The sequence below is a fragment of the Bufo bufo genome, chromosome 4 (assembly GCF_905171765.1).
Source record: "Bufo bufo chromosome 4, aBufBuf1.1, whole genome shotgun sequence".
Lineage (NCBI taxonomy): Eukaryota > Metazoa > Chordata > Amphibia > Anura > Bufonidae > Bufo > Bufo bufo.
This window is the reverse complement of record NC_053392.1, coordinates 516,001,056-516,020,143: the sequence shown is the minus strand read 5'-3', so window position 1 is coordinate 516,020,143 and position 19,088 is coordinate 516,001,056. Positions and strand designations below refer to the sequence as shown.

General features: G+C 42.8%; 1 protein-coding gene across 1 annotated transcript in view; it reads left to right on the top strand.

The window, feature by feature from the left end:
• Nucleotides 1-12,471: 12,471 nt before the first annotated feature.
• The window catches only part of EFEMP1 (EGF containing fibulin extracellular matrix protein 1), a 130,425-nt gene continuing 123,808 nt past the window's right edge, over nt 12,472-19,088 (top strand). Inside the window, exon 1 of the mRNA XM_040429712.1 lies at nt 12,472-12,659. The gene's annotated coding sequence lies outside the window, so the exon portion shown is untranslated. The remainder of the gene's footprint in view (nt 12,660-19,088) is intronic.

Here is a 19,088-nt window from a genome sequence, read left to right as displayed (position 1 = left end):
GATACACATAGATGTCTATGTCCATTGTTAGGAGTAGGTATCCAAGGGGATTAAGTAGCAGGGAGGTAAAATTACCTAACGGTTACTGGGAAGTTCTTCACACCCTTCACCATCTTAGACCTGCTTGTGACGTTTACCACTTGGTTCTCCCTGTGTAGCAATAGGCCATCTAACACAAGGTCACATAAGAACCATTTGTATTCTGAGTCCTCAGAGGCAGTCCATAATGAGCAAAGGCGATGTTAGATCTGCTTGTGACGTATGCTGACGTACTCAGAGGCAGTCCATAATAACTAAGCAAAGAAGTGCAGACTATCTGGTTAACTGCAATTTTTTTTTATTTCAACCAAAATATTTGAGAATTTTCCATATACAAGAATAACCAACATTATATCCTGTCTATGTTCATTCTTTAGCATTTAGTCAAAAGAAAATAATTTTTGACTATTCACAATGCAGACTGTTATGTGGCGGACGTGGATCTGTTGTGTCTGCTGAGCAGATATGTGGCTACTCCTAAGGGCATTATCTAACTGGCCCTCTGGTCTTTACCCTTTAACCCTTATACAGTGATATGGACTCCAATACAGGGGAACTACCAGGCTGCTACCTCTTGAAGTAGTCTCTGTTCAGTAGACTACTGATCTATGGGAATCAAGACCCACTGGTGTGGGACACTGAGAGATTAGGCAATACTATAGTCAGGGACAGGCCAAGATAAGGCAGGCAGAGTATGTACAAAACAAAGTCATTCCATGGGTCAGCGTAGACAGCTCAGGGTCAGTACTGAGATCAGACGGAAGTTAGGTCAGGCAGCAAAGGGTCAAATCCAGGGTCAGGCCTAAATTAGTATATTGGAGACCGAAACAAGACAAGAAAACTAAAACTTATGGCTTCAGTACCCACCCACAGATAGGTGCCTTAAGTGCGCCAAAGTGGCCAGTGATTGGCAGGGGAGAATGTTGATTCCCCCTAGCCCTTTAAGAGGCAGAGGAAGCACCCACACCCTATTGACATGGACTAGAACACAGACAGGAAGCAGGATTCAGCCTGGCTGGAGTGGATGACAGCTGGGCACTGATGGGCAGGGCGAAAGGGACATTGAAGGGTCCAAACAGCTAGATACCTGGAGCAGTGGTACAGGTAAGCACATCGGCAGTCGTGCCCACCAAGTAAAATGGAGGGGCAGTGGTTACAGACATAACACTGATGAAATAAAGAATATGATGATTACGTAAAGAAGTCTGTAAGACTGAAGTTTAACCACCTCAGCCCCCAGTGCTTAAACACCCTGAAAGACCAGGCCACTTTTTACACTTCTGACCTACACTACTTTCACCGTTTATTGCTCGGTCATGCAACTTACCACCCAAATGAATTTTACCTCCTTTTCTTCTCACTAATAGAGCTTTCATTTGGTGGTATTTCATTGCTGCTGACATTTTTACTTTTTTTGTTATTAATCGAAATTTAACAATTTTTTTGCAAAAAAATGACATTTTTCACTTTCAGTTGTAAAATTTTGCAAAAAAAACGACATCCATATAGAAATTTTGCTCTAAATTTATAGTTCTACATGTCTTTGATAAAAAAAAAATGTTTGGGTAAAAAAAAAATGGTTTGGGTAAAAGTTATAGCATTTACAAACTATGGTACAAAAATGTGAATTTCCGCTTTTTGAAGCAGCTCTGACTTTCTGAGCACCTGTCATGTTTCCTGAGGTTCTACAATGCCCAGACAGTACAAACACCCCACAAATGACCCCATTTCTGAAAGTACACACCCTAAGGTATTCGCTGATGGGAATAGTGAGTTCATAGAACTTTTTATTTTTTGTCACAAGTTAGCGGAAAATGATGATTTTTTTTTTTTTTTTTTTTTTCCTTACAAAGTCTCATATTCCACTAACTTGTGACAAAAAATAAAAACTTCTATGAACTCACTATGCCCATCAGCGAATACCTTGGGGTCTCTTCTTTCCAAAATGGGGTCACTTGTGGGGTAGTTATACTGCCCTGGCATTCTAGGGGCCCAAATGTGTGGTAAGGAGTTTGAAATCAAATTCTGTAAAAAATGACCTGTGAAATCCGAAAGGTGCTCTTTGGAATATGGGCCCCTTTGCCCACCTAGGCTGCAAAAAAGTGTCACACATCTGGTATCTCCGTACTCAGGAGAAGGTGGGGAATGTGTTTTGGGGTGTCATTTTATATATACCCATGCTGGGTGAGAGAAATATCTTGGCAAAAGACAACTTTTCCCATTTTTTTATACAAAGTTGTCATTTGACCAAGATATTTATCTCACCCAGCATGGGTATATGTAAAAAGACACCCCAAAACACATTCCTCAACTTCTCCTGAGTACGGGGATACCAGATGTGTGACACTTTTTTGCAGCCTAGGTGGGCAAAGGGGCCCATATTCCAAAGAGCACCTTTCGGATTTCACTCCTCATTTTTTCCTGAATTTGATTTCAAACTCCTTACCACACATTTGGGCCCCTAGAATACCAGGGCAGTATAACTACCCCACAAGTGACCCCATTTTGGAAAGAAGACACCCCAAGGTATTCCGTGAGGGGCATGGCGAGTTCCTAGAATTTTTTATTTTTTGTCACAAGTTAGTGGAAAATGATGATTTTTTTTTTTTTTTTTTTTTTTCATACAAAGTCTCATATTCCACAAACTTGTGACAAAAAATAAAAACTTCCATGAACTCACTATGCCCATCAGCGAATACCTTGGGGTCTCTTCTTTCCAAAATGGGGTCACTTGTGGGGTAGTTATACTGCCCTGGCATTCTAGGGGCCCAAATGTGTGGTAAGTAGGTAAATGACCTGTGAAATCCGAAAGGTGCTCTTTGGAATGTGGGCCCCTTTGCCCACCTAGGCTGCAAAAAAGTGTCACACATCTGGTATCTCTGTATTCAGGAGAAGTTGAGGAATGTGTTTTGGGGTGTCTTTTTACATATACCCATGCTGGGTGAGATAAATATCTTGGTCAAATGCCAACTTTGTATAAAAAAATGGGAAAAGTTGTCTTTTGCCAAGATATTTCTCTTACCCAGCATGGGTATATGTAAAATGACACCCCAAAACACATTCCCCAACTTCTCCCGATTACGGAGATACCAGATGTGTGACACTTTTTTGCAGCCGAGGTGGGCAAAGGGGCCCATATTCAAAAGAGCACCTTTCGGATTTCACAGGTCATTTTTTACAGAATTTGATTTCAAACTCCTTACCACACATTTGGGCCCCTAGAATGCCAGGGCAGTATAACTACCCCACAAGTGACCCCATTTTGGAAAGAAGAGACCCCAAGGTATTCGCTGATGGGCAAAGTGAGTTCATGGAAGTTTTTATTTTTTGTCACAAGTTAGTGGAATATGAGACTTTGTATGAAAAAAAAAAAAAAAAATAAGCATTTTCCACTAACTTGTGACAAAAAATAAAAAATTCTAGGAACTCGCCATGCCCCTCACGGAATACCTTGGGGTGTCTTCTTTCCAAAATGGGGTCACTTGTGGGGTAGTTATACTGCCCTGGCATTTTCCAGGGGCCCTAATGTGTGGTAAGTAGGTAAATGACCTGTGAAATCCTAAAGGTGCTCTTTGGAATATGGGCCCCTTTGCCCACCTAGGCTGCAAAAAAGTGTCACACATGTGGTATCGCCGTATTCAGGAGAAGTTGGGGAATGTGTTTTGGGGTGTCATTTTACATATACCCATGCTGGGTGAGAGAAATATCTTGGCAAAAGACAACTTTTCCCATTTTTTTATACAAAGTTGGCATTTGACCAAGATATTTCTCTCACCCAGCATGGGTATATGTAAAATGACACCCCAAAACACATTCCCCAACTTCTCCTGAGTACGGCGATACAAGATGTGTGACACTTTTTTGCAGCCTAGATGCGCAAAGGTGCCCAAATTCCTTTTAGGAGGGCATTTTTAGACATTTGGATACCAGACTTCTTCTCACGCTTTGGGGCCCCTAGAATGCCAGGGCAGTATAAATACCCCACATGTGACCCCATTTTGGAAAGAAGACACCCCAAGGTATTCAATGAGGGGCATGGCGAGTTCATAGAAATTTTTTTTTTTTGGCACAAGTTAGCGGAAATTGATATTTTTAATTTTTTTCTCACAAAGTCTCCCGTTCCGCTAACTTGGGACAAAAATTTCAATCTTTCATGGACTCAATATGCCCCTCACGGAATACCTGGGGGTGTCTTCTTTCCGAAATGGGGTCACATGTGGGGTATTTATACTGCCCTGGCATTCTAGGGGCCCTAAAGCGTGAGAAGAAGTCTGGAATATAAATGTCTAAAAAATTTTACGCATTTGGATTCCGTGAGGGGTATGGTGAGTTCATGTGAGATTTTATTTTTTGACACAAGTTAGTGGAATATGAGACTTTGTAAGAAAAAAAAAAAAAAAATTCTGCTAACTTGGGCCAAAAAAATATCTGAATGGAGCCTTACAGAGGGGTGATCAATGACAGGGGGGGTGATCAATGACAGGGGGGGTGATCAATGACAGGGGGGTGATCAATGACAGGGGGGTGATCAATGACAGGGGGGTGATCAGGGAGTCTATATGGGGTGATAACCACAGTCATTGATCACGCCCGTGTAAGGCTTCATTCAGACGTCCGGATGCGTTTTGCGGATCCGATCCATCTATCAGTGCATCCGTAAAAATCATGCGGACATCTGAATGGAGCTTTACAGGGGGGTAATCAATGACAGGGGGGTGATCAATGACAGGGGGGTGATCAGGGAGTCTATATGGGGTGATCACCACAGTCATTGATCATGCCCCTGTAAGGCTTCATTCAGACGTCCGGATGCGTTTTGCGGATCCGATCCATCTATCAGTGCATCCGTAAAAATCATGCGGACATCTGAATGGAGCTTTACAGGGGGGTAATCAATGACAGGGGGGTGATCAATGACAGGGGGGTGATCAGGGAGTCTATATGGGGTGATCACCACAGTCATTGATCATGCCCCTGTAAGGCTTCATTCAGACGTCCGGATGCGTTTTGCGGATCGGATCCATCTATCAGTGCATCCGTAAAAATCATGCGGACATCTGAATGGAGCTTTACAGGGGGGTAATCAATGACAGGGGGGTGATCACCACAGTCATTGATCATGCCCCTGTAAGGCTTCATTCAGACGACCGGATGCGTTTTGCGGATCCGATCCATGTATCAGTGCATCCGTAAAAATCATGCGGACATCTGAATGGAGCTTTACAGGGGGGTAATCAATGACAGGGGGGTAATCAATGACAGGGGGGTGATCAGGGAGTCTATATGGGGTGATCACCACAGTCATTGATCATGCCCCTGTAAGGCTTCATTCAGACGTCCGGATGCGTTTTGCGGATCCGATCCATCTATCAGTGCATCCGTAAAAATCATGCGGACATCTGAATGGAGCTTTACAGGGGGGTAATCAATGACAGGGGGGTAATCAATGACAGGGGGGTGATCAGGGAGTCTATATGGGGTGATCACCACAGTCATTGATCATGCCCCTGTAAGGCTTCATTCAGACGTCCGGATGCGTTTTGCGGATCCGATCCATCTATCAGTGCATCCGTAAAAATCATGCGGACATCTGAATGGAGCTTTACAGGGGGGTAATCAATGACAGGGGGGTGATCAATGACAGGGGGGTGATCAGGGAGTCTATATGGGGTGATCACCACAGTCATTGATCATGCCCCTGTAAGGCTTCATTCAGACGTCCGGATGCGTTTTGCGGATCCGATCCATCTATCAGTGCATCCGTAAAAATCATGCGGACATCTGAATGGAGCTTTACAGGGGGGTAATCAATGACAGGGGGGTGATCACCACAGTCATTGATCATGCCCCTGTAAGGCTTCATTCAGACGACCGGATGCGTTTTGCGGATCCGATCCATGTATCAGTGCATCCGTAAAAATCATGCGGACATCTGAATGGAGCTTTACAGGGGGGTAATCAATGACAGGGGGGTAATCAATGACAGGGGGGTGATCAGGGAGTCTATATGGGGTGATCACCACAGTCATTGATCATGCCCCTGTAAGGCTTCATTCAGACGTCCGGATGCGTTTTGCGGATCCGATCCATCTATCAGTGGATCCGTAAAAATCATGCGGACGTCTGAATGGAGCTTTACAGGGGGTTGATCAATGACAGGGGGGTAATCAATGACAGGGGGGTGATCAGGGAGTCTATATGGGGTGATCAGGGGTGATTAGGGGTGATCAGGGGCTAATAAGGGGTTAATAAGTGATGGGGGGGGGGTGTAGTGTAGTGTAGTGGTGCTTGGTGCTACTTTACTGAGCTACCTGTGTCCTCTGGTGGTCGATCCAAACAAAGGGGACCACCAGAGGACCAGGTAGCAGGTATATTAGACGCTGTTATCAAAACAGCGTCTAATATACCTGTTAGGGGTTAAAAAAAACACATCTCCAGCCTGCCAGCGAACGATCGCCGCTGGCAGGCTGGAGATCAACTCTCTTACCTTCCGTTCCTGTGAGCGCGCGCGCCTGTGTGCGCGCGTTCACAGGAAATCTCGCGTCTCGCGAGATGACGCGTATATGCGTGACTGTGCGCAGCGCTGCCACCTCCGGAACGCGATCCTGCGTTAGGCGGTCCGGAGGTGGTTAAAAGATATGGACTCCTTTGCTCTGATTTTGTTATTGTTAATATACTAAAGGCTAATTTAAGCAACTTTACTTAACCTCTTCAGCACCCTAGAATTTCTATTTTTGCATTTTAGTTTTTTACTCGCGCCCTTTTGAGAGCCATAACTTTTTATTTATTTTTATGTTTACAGAGCTGTATGAGGGCTTGTTTTTTGTGGAATAAGTTGTACTTTCTAATGGCATCATTCAATATTACATACGATGTAGTGGAAAGCTTGAAAAAAATCCAAATGGGGTGCAACCGGAAAATACTCCATTGTTTTATAGGTTTTTATCCGGTAAAACTGACCTATACTCGTCATTTTATGGGTCAGTAGGACTACAATCATGCCACATTTATATAGTTTTTCTTGTGTTTTATTACAAAAAAATAAAAAATTTTAAAAAATATATATTTTCATCGCCATATTCTGACCTCATAACTTTTTATAGGTATGTCTACGGAGCGGTGTGGGGGCTAATTTTTTGTGGGATGATACCAATTTGGAGTGGGAATTACTTTTTTCCAATTTTTTGGGGGGAGACAAAAAAGTCGACCATTTTTCTTTTTTTTTTTCTGTTATGCTGTTCGCCGTATGGGATAAATATTTTTATATTTTAATAATGGCGTTGTTTTCAGATGTGGCAATACCTATGATTATTTTTAATTCTTTATTTTTAATTTTGGGAAAAGGGGGTGAATTGAATTTTGATATATTTGTTATATTTTTAAATACTTTATTTTTGGCCCACAAGGGACTAACAACTTGCAATAATTATACTGCCATTTCTATTCATTAATGGTATTCATTACTGAATAGCAAATTTGATATATTTCAATGCTGTGCTGCCATCTGCAGGCCACTGCAGGCCCGATCTTAGCGAGGGGAAGGCGTTCTGGCCCGAAAAGTGCATCACTTCAGATTTTTTTGCTCTCAGATGCCATGGACAAATTTGACCATGGCATCTGAGGGGTTAAATGTCTGCGATCATCATTATTGGCAATCGCAGACATTAGCCGTGGGTGACTGCTATATGAAACAGCAGAAACCTGGCGCAAGCGGGCACTGTTTGTACAGATTGAACTTCTGCCGTACAGATTGTCCTTTACCGCCAGAGCACTGCTCCTGTTTCTGAAGACTCTCTATGCTCTTTGCCTTCTTTCTCTCTGATAAATGCAGGGTAGGAGGTTTTATCTAGCAGATCAAAGTGTGGAGAATTGGGAAAGCATCCAAGAAGGGTTCCTCACACAAGCTGTAGATAGGGAAGAAATGGCACACAAGGCCTTTTACAGTAGGAGACTCACATAGGCTGTGAAATACATCTCACATGCATTATGTTGCAGTACACACCAACATGAAAAAAGTCTGAACCTAGAAGCAGGTTGCAACCTGAAATTGGTTAATGTAGACTGTAAGGGCATCCTTTTAGCAAACATTTTGCTGGGATTCTGCAGTCCCAACTACAGTTGGAAGAAAAAGTATGTGAACCCTTTTGAATGATATGGATTTCTGCACAAATTGGGTCTGTGGGCGGCTGAAGATTAAAAGTGTCATTGTGGCAACTAAGAAAGCAGCAAAAAGGAGGACTAGCAGCAGCAAAAGCTCCATCAATAGTAAATTTTAATGAATGTTGAGGGCCGGCAGGGTAGGGTAGTGGGATGTGTGAGTGAGAGGCACAGCCATTTTAGTCAGATTACAGCCATTCTGCAGTTTTGGCTCTAATCTGACTGAAATGGCTGCTGCTGGTCTCAGTCTCTCTCTTCCTGCTCTGCTTCTTTTTTCACGGGTGCCCAGCACAAAGTGTGTTTGACCCTCAAAATGGTGTATTATATTAATTGCACATCAGTCAGCGCCGACCAGCACCCCCATAAGCCCTGATCACCTCTAATCCCTGCTCCAGAACCCCCCCACCCCACCCGGTCCTTGGGAAAATTGTCTTGCATGAAACTGGTCCTTGGTGCAAAAAAGGTTGGGGACCACTGTTGTAGACAGTTAGGCCGAATGCACACGGCGGAGCGGGAGCGCACGGCGGAATTGGTTGCTATGACGCCGTGTGCCTCCTGCTGCCGCCGCAGTACAGTAATACACTGGTATGATCTATACCAGTGTATTACAGTACTGCGGCGGTAGCAGGAAGCACACGGTGTCATAGCAACCAATTCCGCCGTGCGCTCCTGCTCGCAGCAGGAATCCAGCCCGTGTTACCACGGACTGCTCACGGTGCATTCGGCCTTATTCTACATAAAAAGTTGGGTAATTTTGTATGTATTGTATTGCGCTTGTGTCTCTACTTTGGTGAAATTTGGTGAAATTTGGTGCAAAAAGCCGCATCTAGTGTTTAGACAGTTTTTTGCTGCACTCAATAAGAGGTGTGGCTTATTTAGAAGGGTGCGGTTTAGTGGGAAATTAAGCATGGCCTAAATGTGACTGTTCTGGCATTAAAAAAATTCTGGCATAAAAACCTGAAATAAAGTTAACTAAAACTTTTAGCCGGGCAGTATATACTGTAGATTTACTACATTCATCATACAGCCTAAGGCACTGTGATAAATCTGGTGTATTTAAAGACTGAATTAATAGGAAAGAGGTTTGGCTTCACATGAAAGGGTCTGAGATTCAACATTTTGTTCCAAAATTGAATTCTGACTTAAAATTCTTTCTCAAAAGCAACCTATAGTTGATATAGAGTGAGAGAAAAGTGTCTATACCTGCACTACATTTATCATCCAGCCTGAGCCATTGTGATAAATCTGGTGCAGGTCTAGACATCTTGTCTAATCTTCATGGGCGAACTAACCATAGACCCTACAGAGAAACTTCCTGGTGTGGTGATGCCCAGGGTGGTGCCTGAGCCTTCCTCACCGCCACCAGCCATGGTGAGTGAATGAATGAATAACTTATATAGCGCTACAATTGCGAACTAAATCGCCTCAAGGCGCTTTTGCAGCCCTTGACTGCCTGTGCTTTCAAAAGAGGTGGGTCTTGAGCTTCTTCCTGAAGGCTAGATGGTTTTCTTCTGAGCGGATCTCCGCAGGTAGAGTGTTCCATAGCCGGGTACTTGGACTGCGAACCTTCGATCGCCTTTTGATTTGTAGTGGGTCTTGGGGATATGGAGGAGGTTCTGGTTAGCTGACCGGAGGGGGCGACCTGGGGTGTAGTGCTTTATTTTTTTCGGTATTGGGGTGCTTTCCCTTGTGTACATTTATGGGTGAGGCAGAGGGTCTTGAATTTGATCCGATCCTTCACGGGTAGCCAATGAAGGGTCTTCAAGGACGAAGTAATAGTTTCCCAGTTTTTTTTTCCAGTTATCAGTCTGGCGGCTGTGTTCTGGACAACTTGTAAACGTGAAATTTGATATTTGGGAAGTCCTAGATAGAGGGAGTTTGCGTAGTCCAGTCGGGAATCTGATCTAGGTCTGCATCCATGATACAGGGCCGGAGTGCACAGGGCTGGTGCCCGTATATATTGCGGACCTGCTGTTTGCGGGCCTCAATACAGGCACAGGGCACACACTCTCTTAGGGCTCATGCACACTAACATATTTTGTTTTGCGGCCCGTATTCAGATCCATAAGCATGTTTTCCGGATCCATAATTTGCGCACCACAAAACAGGCAATGGTCGTGTGTGCATAATACACACACCTTAGAGGCAGCAGAATAGGTGACAAAGCATTTAAGGGTAACTGATGCTAGGAATGCATTTTACTGTTCCTCTATGTAAACTCTACTAATCCTATATAAAGCATATTTGCCACCATTTGCCTCATGCAGTGCAACACATCTCCGTCGCGTAGAGTTGATCAGCTTGTTGATTGTGGCCTGTGGAATGTTGGTCCACTCCTCTTCAATAGCTGTGCGAAGTTGCAGAATAATGGCAGGAACTGGAACACTCTGTCGTATATGCCGATCCAGAGCATCCCAAACATGCTCAATGGGTGACATGTCCGGTGAGTATGCAGGCCATGCAAGAAATGGGATGTTTTTCAGCTTCCAGGAATTGTGTACAGATCCTTGCAATATGGGGGCCGTGCATTATCATGCTGCAACATGAGGGGATGGTCGTGGATGAATGGCACAAGAATGGGCCTCAGGATCTCGTCAAGGTATCTCTGTGCATTCAAAATGCCATCAATAAAATTCACCTGTGTTCATTGTCCATAACATACTCCTGCCCATACCATAACCCCACCGCCACCACGGGCCACTTGATCCACAGCGTTGACTTCAGCAAACCGCTGACCCACACAACGCCACACATGCTGTCTGCCATCTTCTCTGAACAGTGAAAACCGGGACTCCTCCATGAACAGAACGCCTCTCCAACGTGCCAGACGCCATTGAATGTGAGCATTTGTCCACTCAAGTTGGTTACAAAAACGAACTACAGTCAGGTCCAGACCCTGATGAGGATGACGAGCATGCAGATGAGCTTCCCTTAGACGTTTCTGACAGTTTGTGCAGAAATTCTTTGGTTATGCAAACCAATTGTTGCTGCAGCTGTCCGAGTGGCTGGTCTCAGACGATCATGGAGGTGAACATGCTGGATGTGGAGGTCCTGTGCTGGTGTGGTTACACGTGGTCTGTGGTTGTGAGGCCGATTGGATGTACTGTCAAATTCTCTGAAACGTCTTTGGAGATGGCTTATGGTAGAGAAATGAACATTCATTGCACGGGAAACAGCTCTGGTAGACATTCCTGCAGTCAGCATGCTGCCTGCAAGACGATACGACTATGTCACGTGGCCGGAACGCAGCTCAGCCCCATTAAAATGAATGTGGCTCAGCTGCGATACCAAGCACAGCGCTATTAAAAGGGCGGCATTGTGCTTGGTGAGCTGAGAGAAGACCTCTATGCCGCTGAAAACGCAGATGCATTCTCAAACCACTGATCAGCAGGAGTTCTGGGTATTAGACCCCCACCAATCAGATACTAATGGCCGATCCAAAGGATAGGTCATCAGTAGAAAAGTCTCAGAAAACTCTTTTAAGCATATTTGCAAATTTCCAGGAATGCTCAGGAGGCTCCTGGAAAAAGCAGATACCTCCTAGATTACTGGAACAGTTGGCAAATCTTTCAGGTGCCGTAAAATCCTCCCGGCACCTCCCTGAGAATAGTGTCTAATTGTGTGCGGTACCAAGGCTACAGAGGTATGGGGTGGTGGGTCTAAAAGAAAGGGTGTGGACTGGTGAAAAGGGCATGGGTAGCATTTTCGGCGGTGAACTACATGTGCAGCACACCCTAGTCTCATGGAAACCCAAGAAAGCTGTCAAGTATGATATTATAATACCGCAAATGATATACAATAGCTATAGGCAAACCTCTTGTCTTGACTATACCCTCATTACTTGATCTTCATGCTTTGACAACAATTGGTGTGTCTACTAAGAATTATAGAACATAGGCCTCAGGGGTGAATTTGTCATCTTAACACATACTTAGGCACTAATAGGCTATTAATCATAATTAGTAACCATACTATAACATCTGCATGTTCATTAGCCAAAATTGTGGCCAGAGGGGCTGAGAATTATGGAACATAAGAGGCTTCATAGGCAACTTATGACTAAGAGCCATAAAAAAAAAGAAAATGCTACATTCATGCGGCATATGAAATGTCAAATAGTAAGACCTCATAAATGCGGGTTGTAATGTTTTCCTTGGAAGTTGCATGTGAGTTAGCAGGGTCGCCTAACACATCGCATATGCTTAAATAATGGGAGGATATGTGTGTGAGAGAGAAGAAAAGAGGAGTGTCTTTGGAGCCAGGCTGAAATGAATACCTCCTTTCAACACTGTATCCACATGCCTGGAGCAGCAGAGCATTGATGTGCTCCCTTGCTTCTCAACTCCCTGAGATTGACTAAATAGTTGCATGCTTTAATCTCATTCCTGCTTTCATCCTCTCACCTGCAAAGGGAACCTTGCTTTATGATTTCCAACCGGATCAAACACTGACCTGTTTTAAAAGTAAGAAAATCACCCGCTTTTTTTTTTTTACACAGACTTTATATTTAATGTTGCAGTTTCTACAGAAAATGTATGCAGCGTTCCAGATGAGCTCTGAATCCTCGCTGATTCGGAGCTATTTGATAAGGCTCGGTTTTTGGCAGTGTAGTCTGCTCAGTTGTTCATTAGAACGTTGCATACTTTCATGTTTTATTCATGATATCAAAAGGCAATGACATTTGGAAAAACCGAGTTTTATGAGTCAGATTGTTTCTACATTTTCACAACTGGATATCCCAAGGTTTTATTGCTAAAGTCATATTATATCCAAGTAGAAGCCAGCCTAGTAGATAAGATAGATGAAAACTTTGTCTAGTACGTAGGAGACTTGTGGTGTAAGTTGAAACGTGTTGGTAATTTATACAGTGTTAACAGGTATTTTCCAATTATGTTTTATGTTCAATATTCACACACAATGAATATGTTGTTACATTCCATTTTTAATAATGATCTAAAATCCTAGTTTGTCTTTGCTGCTTCAACACACATGGTTATGGTGAACTAGCTGGTCATGTTAGGATATGTCTTATACAGGTATGTATGTACGGTAGGAAGAAAGGGTAATATGTATAGAGCATACATTGTGTTATATAGCCATTGAATTGGTCATATAGATGGAAGTGGTCCAAGGTGAAAAAATCCTTCTAATATTGCATTGCTTATTATTCCCTCCCAAAGGTAACTTGTTTACAATGTCTATATGTTCAAGAATGAAAGAACCATGTAATGGATGTATTATGCTAAATACTAAATAGATAGATAGATAGATAGATAGATAGATAGATAGATAGATAGATAGATAGATAGATAGATAGATAGATAGATAGATATACAGAGATAGATAGACATATATACAGATGATTGATAGATAGATAGATAGATAGATAGATAGACAGATATCAAGCACAATATAAATGTCACATGATAAAAGCCTCACATGTATGTCTAATGCTCTCTCCATAACCAGCATGTGAAGCATTGTATTCACTAAAGTGTTTAGTGCCTTAAAGGGGTTTGTCCCACGAAAAATATTCGACAGTTTTTAAACCAGCACCTGGATCTGAATACTTTTTCAATTGCATGTAATTAAAAATTTAGCATAGCTACTGAGTTATTTTATAAAATATATCTGTATAGCGCCACCTGCTGTTTGTTTTTTCTTATCTCCTTGTCCTGCTCACTGAGGTGGCCGCGCATGCTCAGTTTCACCATTCAACTGCCTCCTGAGTTGTGATAGGGAGAGCTGAGACACACCCCCTGAGCTACAGCAAAAAAGACACTCCCCTTGAGCTGTCAGCTTGATATAAATCTAGCAGAACAATGAATGTGGAGATCTCTGTATCCATGTGAGGTACAGGGCTGGTTCTAGCCTTTAAGAGAGATATTAAGTAGATAATAGATAGATATTAAGAAGATAGATAGATAGATAGATAGATAGATAGATAGATAGACATATATATAGTAGGTGGATAGATAGATAGATAGATAGATAGATAGATAGATAGATAGACTGATATCAAGCACAATATAAATGTCACATGATAAAAGCCTCACATGTATTTCTAATGCTCTCTCCATAACCAGCATATTAAGCATTGTATTCACTAAAATTCTCAGTGCCTTAAAGTGGCTTGTCCCACGAAAAATATTCTACAGTATTCAAACAACAACCTGGATCTGAATACTTTTGCAATTGCATGTAATTAAAATTTAGCATAGCCACTGAGTTTTTTAATAAAATATATCTGTATAGCGCCACCTGCTGTTTGTTTTTTACTTATCTCTTTGTCCTGCTCACTGAGGTGGCCGCACATGCTCAGTTTCACCATTCAACTGCCTCCTGAGTTGTGATAGGGAGAGCTGAGACACGCCCCCTGAGCTACAGCAGAAAAGACACTCCCTTTGAGCTGTCAGCTTGATATAAATCTAGCAGAGCAATGAATGGGGAGATCTCTGGATCCATGGGAGGTACAGGGCTAGTTCTAGCTTTGTTAGAAATAGATTGTCATGTACTATATGATGCCTGATTTTCATTTTTTACATTAGTCATGGGATAACCCCTTTAACAATTTGTCCAAAGTCACGTTTCCTAGAATAACATAACACATGGAAAACATTTTCTCTAACTTCAATAAAATCTCTTTCTTCTGGCTACTAACACAATCTCTCCCTGATGGATAGTTAGGTTACAATATCAGCCAGCAATCATTAGGTGCAGTGCAATCCTCCTGATAGTAGTACTTTGCTGTGGATAATATGATTTATCACAGGTTGCTGAAGGAATCACTTATTTAGTCTATTACTAAGAACCTGGCCAAGATTTCAGTGGTTTCTCCTCAACCTTCTAGTAGCATTTTCTCTATTTCCAGAAAACATTACATGAGGATTGTTTTGCTTTGTCTGGTAGGGGGTTGTGTTTCTACATAATTCATTCCTAAACAAGAATGTCCCCTACTGTTAGCTAATGGTGGTTCACTACCATCAGCATCCAGGTTCCTATAAACTGAAGGAGGGGGCTACTTCAACTACATGGTATTCTTTAGACAACCTATAGTTGGATTATTATGCCTACACATCATCTTTGCAGAGCAGATACACTCTCTTAGTAATATGTGGTTGACAAATCAACTCAATAGTCTTTGTGTACACAATTCTTATACACAAATTGTTAGGTTTGTGTTGGCAAATCTGAGCACGCTAAAGCAGGCCATGCACAATAAACAAAAGTCAAAAAAATCCATTGATTGAAAAGAATTGGGCATGTTGGATTTCAACATGTACAGTCCTTTGTTCCCATGGAAAATAATGCACTGTTTTTCTTGGCCATGTTTATTGTGGAGTCAGGAGAAATAGCTGTCAGCCAAGTGTATGACCAGCCTAAAGTGTCATAAACTACTTTTTACTCTAAAGTTTATTTTCCTCAATTACTCTAGCTCCCATTCCTCTTTGGACTGTTTGTTTGTTTTTTAATTTACCTCATTTGCAGTTTTCTCTTATCCCCCGTGCTTGAATCCTACTTCCTGGTTTGTCATGTGTCTGCTGTCCCATCAGGCCTTAGGGCATTGAGATGTGCCCTGTCATCAGAAGGACATGGGACACTAACCATGCCCCTTCTTTTTATCAATGATGCTTCCTATGTCCTACATAAGGCTCCAATGTAGAACGTAACCTACAGCAACTGAATATCAAAACAGATTTGTCACAGGGCACAATGGTGGGCTAATATTAGAATAAGGCAGTTTTTATAAGTGGTAGTATTGGGGAACGTGATATCTGTTGGGTAGGATACATTTATATTATTGGCACAACTGCTTTAAGACACTCTTTTATGTACTTCTTTCAAGTATCTAGTAGGTAACAACGAGTTGTATGGTCTGCACAACATGCTTGTAAGAACCCTTTATCATACACAGAGATGCATCTCTGCCGCTTTGTCTGATGAAGGGGACTTGGGAGACCCTGAAATGCATTATATGTTGACACAATAAAATGCTTCATTATTACAGTTGTGTCTATAACAGTAGAGTTAAGAGGAGGGGATGGGGGGGCACAAACAACACTAATATAGCAAAACCAGAGACATCCATCCTGAAAAAAAGGTAGCTAGTCTTCTTCCTGGAGTCATTTTCTCTTCTTTTAAAGCCTAAAAAACCTCTAGTTCCAGGTCAACAAATATCCAAGTAAAATATGCTATAAATGTTTAATAAAATATATCAGCCCACCTGTTTCAGACCTAATAGATGGATGCATTATTAGGAGACTTAGATTTTACTTGTAGGAAATCCAAACAGTAGTTTAGCCATCTGCTACCCTGAACTAGATGTTTTCGGGAGATGTCAAAAGCACAAAAAGACAAGATGAGCCTGTTAAAAAACTAATTTTTATATACCGTATTTTTCACCCCATAAAACACACTTTTTTCTCCCCCCAAAATGGGGGGAAAATGCCCCTGCGTCTTATGGGGCGACTCGGGGAGGGACTGGGAGGAGGAGCTGGGGGCCGGCAATAGCGGAGTGGCGGTGCAGTCAGTGTACTATAGCCCCGCCCCGCCGCTCCGGTATACTAATATAAGATGTCTTATTTAATTAATAGTTATTAAACATGCCCCCTCACTCCTAATAGTACCTTACATCCTAACCGCTTCTGTAGAATGCAGGCAGGCAGGCCGGGCGGGCGGCAGCGTAACTCCCTGATGTCACGTGCCTGCGCTGCCTACTTTATGAATGAAGCAGGATAGGTCATCAATATTAAAAGCCCTGAGAACCCCTTCTTGTTTCTGGCACTTATACATGCTTTGTACTTGTGCTTGAACTTGAATTTCACATTGACCCTGACTTTGGCCTTGTTTCTGGATCTTGCTACTGTTTTACTTCTTGGATTGATTACTTGATACCTGTTGTTCTACTAGGACTAGAGCTTAAGTCTTGGTATCTTAGCACTTCTGTGAAGTCAAGGATCAAGCATATAACGTTTTAATATTTGGTTCCACTTACTTGTAAGAAAGGGTTGAAGCTGCAAGTGACATAAGGAAATAAAATCTATAAAATCACATCCCCTTATTGTCATCTAATCCCCATATGGCCTTCAGTGACTTGTGAGGGAATACAGGAACTTTTCTTCATGTCATCCCCTTGCAGCGAGCCCTGGAGGAGCCAGTGCAGAGGGTGGGAGTGGTAGTTGCCTGCTTCTTAAAGTATTTTCTTGTTCTGGCACTTGCACATGCTTTACACTTGTGCTTGAACTTGAATTTGACATTGACCCTGACTTTGGCCTTGTTTCTGGATTTTGCTACTGTCTTACTTCTTGGATTGATCACTTGGTAACTGTTGTTCTACTCCTGGCACTAAACTATGGCTGTCTACTAACTACAGTCCTCTCTCATCATCTGGCCTCCTGTATCTTGATTGTTTCCTTGGTGATGAGCCTTGGCCATGTTCCTGTCTGCACAACTGCTTCTTCAGTGCACCTGCCACCAGCCAGTGACAATTCCAGTGCACATCTTATTGTAGGGATAAAAAGTGAATTACATGGAGATTCCTTTGGTTCAGCACTACAGTGTAGCCAGGATCCACATCTCTGGTTTCAGAAGGCATCTAAATCACCTCATCAAGATATAAACTGTATAATATGACAAAACCCACTCTTTTCAGCAATGCCAACTTTAACTTAATACTCATATGTATGACGAGCCTGTTTGGACAGAGAGTGACTTACTTCTCAGAATATTATCTTTTATTTAGGTTGCAATGTCAAAGTCATATATTTTTTCCAGAAATATGCAAGAAAAGTTAAATTAATGGGACACATTGGAACATACTCCTATCTAGGACCTGCTTTTATTGGCTATTGTATGTTCTTTTAGATTATTGACAGAAGAATTGCAGGGGTGGCGCTCAGTGGGTGCTGTCTGCAAGAAGCGGCGGTATCGCGGCAAGAACCACACAAAACTGCCGCACTGGAAAGGCAATGAGGTGTATTTGAGATACTGCGCTGAAGGACAATTTTTAGAGGTTTATATTGTTAAACAGTTGTTACAACTTGGTGCAGGCTGGCATACGAGGATATTTCACTATACAGGTATTTAAGCTGGTTTGGAGACCGCTTACCTGTAGCGAAGGCCTCAATTGGCGTGCTTCTGTCTGCGTCCCTGTAGTTTCAGAAAGTCGGCTTATTTCTCTTTTCTTTTTCTTTTCTCCGCTTTTTTGCTGGTTTATTCCTTTGGATGTAAGTTTATTTTTCTTTCTTCTTTATCGATGCTTTGGGTTAGGATGGGGTAATCCAGCTGCAGGATGGGTCGGCGTGCTGTCTCGTGCCCCGGCCGGTGACACGCTGCTGCCGCAGGTGGAGGTGTGTGTGGGGGAGTGGTTGGCGCTCACTTGGAGTTTGTTAGTGACGTCACTAAAGCGGTCAGGCAATGACCGACAGGTGCCAGGTATCCTCCAACGCGTCCTGAGGAAGAACAGCGGTCTGTTCGAAACGCGTTGGAGGATACCTGGCACCTGTCGGTCATTGCCTGACCGCTTTAGTGACGTCACTAACAAACTCCAAGTGAGCGCCAACCACTCCCCCACACACACCTCCACCTGCGGCAGCAGCGTGTCACCGGCCGGGGCACGAGACAGCACGCCGACCCATCCTGCAGCTGGATTACCCCATCCTAACCCAAAGCATCGATAAAGAAGAAAGAAAAATAAACTTACATCCAAAGGAATAAACCAGCAAAAAAGCGGAGAAAAGAAAAAGAAAAGAGAAATAAGCCGACTTTCTGAAACTACAGGGACGCAGACAGAAGCACGCCAATTGAGGCCTTCGCTACAGGTAAGCGGTCTCCAAACCAGCTTAAATACCTGTATAGTGAAATATCCTCGTATGCCAGCCTGCACCAAGTTG